The sequence below is a fragment of the Gossypium hirsutum genome, chromosome D08 (genome assembly GCF_007990345.1).
Source record: "Gossypium hirsutum isolate 1008001.06 chromosome D08, Gossypium_hirsutum_v2.1, whole genome shotgun sequence".
Classification (NCBI taxonomy): domain Eukaryota; kingdom Viridiplantae; phylum Streptophyta; class Magnoliopsida; order Malvales; family Malvaceae; genus Gossypium; species Gossypium hirsutum.
In genome coordinates, this window is record NC_053444.1 from 51,855,751 (window position 1) to 51,861,750 (window position 6,000).

Below are 6,000 nucleotides of genomic sequence, written 5' to 3' on the forward strand. Positions count from 1 at the left end.
CCTCTATAATAAATCATACATCAAACTTGGAGGCTCTTCAAAGTAGAGTAATCTTGAGACACCATTAGGAGCATATTTTTCTATTTGCTCAACAACTTCATTTAGAGATATTGGAATATGAAGAAATTGGACTTTTCAATTCCGGGTTAAACAATTGATGAATTAGGCGCAATTCCATCAAATTACTAGTAGCGGCGCCACCAGATAAAATAGTTTCCACTAAAAGTGCATTATCACACTCCATATTTATTTGTCTAAAATTCCTTTCCCAAGCTATACGCAGCCCTTCTAAAATTGCTCTTGCTTCAACTCTAAAAATGAAATCCTTACCGATCCTCATCAAAAAGCCACATAACTAGTTTGCATCTGAGTCCTTAAACACTCCTCTAATAGAAGCATTAGAAACATTCAATGAACTTGCCCCATTCGTATTAAGCTTAACCCAACCTCTATCAGGTGGAGACCAACACCTGCCCGTTACCATTGGAATAAAAAGCACTATAATGGTGTTTGATCCCACTTCTTGCCCACACAACACCTGTATCCATAACCTCCTGTACAGATTATAGCTATTAGAGAAAACAAATTTATTCTGACTTTTCTAGAGCAACCAACATAGTATAGGAAAAAGAGTTTGCCATTCAACATCATTGCTTCCATAATGCCCTTTATTCTGCATATTCCACAGAAACTAGTCACTAATCTGTATAGTAAAGAAAACATTATGATCTAACCTCAGCACCATAAAGACCCACACCGACTTTGAGAAAGGACAATTCTGAATTGCATGAATCTCAAATTCCACAGCATGACCGCACCTTGGACAATGACTTTTATTAGCCATATGTCGCGTAGCCCATTCTCCATTTGTCAACAATCTATCATTCCATAACAACCAAAGGAACAGTTAAACTCTCTAGGAAGCCTTAACCTTCCAAATCAACTTCCAAGTATTAGAATTTCCCTCATTAACAATAGGATAAAGACACCTATACATTTCAGCAGTGGAAAATCGATTTATGGACATCCATCTCCAAGCTAGGCGATCCAGTTCTACATCTACGGATGGTGGCAACATAATTGTTATTTGTGTATCAATGTTATCCAACACTAAAGTCCTTAGTCTTGTCCAGTCCTAAGCGCCATTATCATCTGTTACATCACATACACGTAAAGTATCATCAGGCTGTACCATACCTTTATAAAAGGCTCTAAGAGGGCCAACTTGACAAAGCCATACATCATTCTGAAAATTCGCCAATTATCCATTACCTAACTCACAGAAGACATTATTAATTACCTCTTGCCAAAACCTACATCAAGTACCTCTAAATAAAAAAAATAGTTACCTCTTTTAATGGAGATCGGCATCACTCCTTGAATATTATACTTATTCATTAAAACTTGAACCCACAGCGCCTCCGTATTAGTGAGAAACTGGAAACTCAGTTTTAGCAAGAATATTTTATTTTGGTCAGTTAGGTTCCTCAGCCTAAGTCATCCATTATCAATTGGTTGACAACAAACCTCCCAAGACAATAAAATCAGTTTTCTCGACTTCAAAGTAGAACCCCAAATAAAACTGTGAGCTATTTTTTCAACTTTCTTACACACGTATATAGGTATATGATCTGGCACAAATCGATGTGGCAAATTAGGCTCTTTCAACACACTTAAGGAGGTTTTTCTCGAGCAAAATAGAGTTTTTACCTTAGTGTTTTTTTATTTTCGTATTTTTATAGATAGCTAGGTTAAACTATTATGATCTCGAAACCATAAAAATCATTAAAAAGGGGACAAGATTACATACCTAATTGAGCAAAATAAGCTTGCTAAAACTCAATACCCATAGCGAGGGTTTCCATGGATTTTTATTTGGGAAAGATGATATAAAATAATGATATTTCTTATTCATTAAAATATCTTCTTTTATTATTTTGTCTTTTTAATTTAGTCCTTTTCTTTATTTAATTTTCCATGGATGAATCATCATACTTATCTACTAATTTCTCTTAATGGTCTATTTGCCATATAAAGACCTCCAATTTTGAATTCCATAGATATTTGGTACCTATAACTACTAGAACTTAATTTTTGTATTACATGCAATTTGGTAATTTTATCAATTAAACATATAATCGGTAAAATTTTCTTAACAAAATTTTTATACGATATTCCTATCATACGGTAGACCATTAAGTAATTATTAAAATAAATTTTTTTTCAGACTCGAATTTGTGGTTCCGAAACCACTGTTCCAATTTCACTAAAAACGGGCTGTTACAACGCTTGTAGTAAAATCGAACTTTAAAAATTATTTTATAAATTCATTGTTTTAATGCGCACACGCACAATCAGTTAGTATACACACCATGTACATGAAATAGTTAGGAATAGCTAAGAGCACAAATTTTACCAACATTATTCTCCAGCCATTGATAGCTTTTTGGTATCCCATCCATTAAGTTTGTTTCGTACTTTAGAAACCACAAATTTGAACGTGTTCAGTGTCACCCTTTTGTGGAAAAGAGGCATGCCAAGACACAAATCAAGACCCTCCACACATACGAAACCCACATCACTACAAATTTCTCTAACTAAATCATCCGAAGTATTAGGCGAAAGAACACTTGTGACTTATTCTGATTCACCTTTTGTCTTGAGAAGTGACAAAATGAACTCAAAATACTATTTATCATCATTGCTTGCTCTCTATCTGCCTTACAAAAGAGAAATAGGTCATTAACGAAGAAAAGATGAGATATTGCTGGCCCCCTTCTTGACAAAAACAATGGTTTCCAACTTTTCTATTTGATAGCTTCTCAAAAAGATAATGTGAAAGCGGATCCCCTTGTCCTATATATGCCACAGGATGGCCAAAAAGGTTTTGTAACCGCACCATTCTAGAGAACCTGAAGGGATGATTTTGACACACAATTTAAAATAATCATGATCAACAAACATGGTAGCCTAACTTCAACCAATGTGTCCTCCAAAAAATCCCATCTAGTTTTATCATAAGCTTTTTCTAGATCAATCTTCAAAGTCATTCCCATCTTTCTGCCTTTGAAACTCAGCATAGAATGAACAACCTCTTGTGCTATTACAATGTTATCTGATATACTTCTACCGAGAACAAAACTTGCTTAATTCTACTTAACAAGCTTTCCAATCATTGGTCTTTTCCTCACCATACAATAAGCAGAAACGCCAAGTATGTCCTATTGTGACTGATAAAATCTAGCATGAAAATCATCGACTCATGGTGCTTTCCATGGGGTCATTGCAAAAACTGCCTTGTAGATTTCCTCGTCACAAATTCCCACTAAAAGACTATCTTTCTCGGTTGACGAAATCGAAAGAAACCTTCCTCGAAAAGGACATAATCCATTGATTAAGTAATCCATAAGATACAGATCCTTAAAAAAATGCACCACAATTTGTTGAAGGACTTTCGCATTGAAGCACCATTAATCATCATTCATTTTAAGACCTTCAACCTTTTTTTTTCGCCTAGCCATAGTACGAGTATGAAATTACATTGTATTTCTATCATCACTCATAAGCCATTCTGCTGCTCTTGATTTTTGAAACCATAACAACTCTTCATGCTTTAAAACGTCATCCATTTCTTGTTGTAATTCCAACTCATGGTCACGAAGTCTTTTTGAGTCTTTAAATTCCATAATTCATTGTATACGTTCAAGTTTCAAAAACATGCTTATTCCATTCTTGGACCTCTTTCTAGAAATGCTCCAAGTTCGTAAACACATCCAAATCATTCTTCTAATTACTACTAACAAGTTTCTTAAACTCCACAAGAAGCAACCAATTAGCCAAACAACGAAAAGGTCTAGTACCTCTACTTTGCAACGGATTGAGGGAAACCAAAATCAGTCAATGTTCTGATTTCAGAAGATGAAAATTCCTTACTGAGTAATTTGGCGCAAAAGTATCCCAACCCAAATTACATATAGCCCTATTTAAGCACTGTGAAAGATTACCTCTACTCCAGGTGAATTGAGGCCCGCAGAAACCCAAGTCACAAAGACTATTATCAAGCATGAAATTTTAAAAACCATTACATCCATTTCTCATGCTTGCTGCCCACTTGCCCGTTCTGAGGGCTCTAGAATAGAATTAAAATCTCCTGCTAGTACCAACGGTTCCCCAATAGTTTTAGCAAGAGAATCCAAATACTCCCATAACTTCATTACGCTGTTGGTTGTGGGCTAGCATACACTGCTGAACACAAAACTTAGAGGGTCATTGTCTATTTCTAACCCTCATAAAAATCACCTGCGGATGCAAATCCAAAATACCAACAAGGACATTATCACTCCAGAGAATCCAAATCCCCCAAAAAAGACCCCTTCGTTTCAATTCTGAATGAATTTGCGAACCCAAGTTTTACAATGATTCCATCCGCCCGAATACCACTAACATGTGTATTAAAAAAACACGTTACAGTTGGGCAAATTTCTCTCCTATACTCAACCACGAAATTATGGAAACGGGGATGCCTTATTCCTTGACAATTCCATAAAAAAAGTTTTAAATCCATCAACCAACTAACAATAAAAATCACCAACAAGCCAACATATCTCATTATTACCAGTATCATTATCATCATCCAAAACTTCCACAGCTGAAAGCAATACATCTGTCCGAAGATTAGCGTCGAGTCCCCATTCAATGCCACGTACAATATCCTCTATTGCCACCGATAACTCCACCATGGGATTCGTGGAACCTCCTAGTTCACAATCAGGCAGTTTGTTTTGTTGCACGTTACTATCCTCATAAGTTTGCACATTTGGGTTTGAGCACCCAGTACTTGCCTCGCCAAATTTAAACACATTGTTTTCTTTCCCTTTTGAAGCATCATATTCTCCACTTTCAACCACCCGAACTGCCCCATGTTTGTTTTTGTCTAATTTTGTCTGGAAATTTACAAGCAAAAAACTAAAATCTTTATCCTTAATATTTGAGACAAACGGGCCCATTCCAGAATCATCATCAAATCCATTTCCCCCATTATTAATAGTTGACCCAATATTGGTAGTAGTGGATCGTAATACATTTGGACCTACTCTAGGCCTACCTCCAATCACAATCCCTTTCCCATGAACTTTAGTTGTCCCTTTCTTCCTACAAATGATTCTTTTTGCTTAGATTTCCCAAATTGCCCTTATAGTTTTAGGTTTTGTTAATTATATATAGTGTTTAAAAGAATAAGAGGCGTCGCCCAACCACCAAACATTATTCATTCTTTTTCTTTTATTTATTTAATAAATTTTCTTTTAATCATTTTGATTTTCTTGTTCTTCAATTTATTAGTTGTTAGTTTTAATTTAGTTTTAGGTCAATAATTGGTTCGATATTTGAATCATAGGACTTCGAATTCGCACTTAATATTTTTCACATCGATATTCGTTAATTCTCCAACTTAGGAGATACACTTAGTAGTCTCACTACATTGTTTAGCATCAAATCGAGAAAGGGCACCCCTCGGTTAGTGTTGGACGACATACCATTGGTGAATTGGTACGATCCATAATTGTTGAGGCCGTTGATTTGAGCCAAGTTATAGTGTGTAAGGCTTTCGAGGAATTAAATCGTGGAAAATGCTTTCAAGTTAATCGCTTAATAAGAGTTATGTAACACCCCTAACTCTTATCCGTCGCCGGATTAGGGTTACAGGGCATTACCGAACAAAGCATGATTCGTCACAATCATTAACTCACCAAGGAAGAACTATACTTTTTATTTCGTTATCAGAGTTAATATACTCATAGATCAAATAGAAGACTAATCATAATCTACGAATCAGCACAATTTGAAATTTTCAATTTTATTTTTATTTGAACTTACGTCAAAACAATAGGGCATGCTTCATACATGTTCCATACTTAATAATCAACTTTACTGACATATACTAAACCATTCAAAACAATTAAAGATGCAAGCGTTACCATCACAAACGAATTCTAATACTCA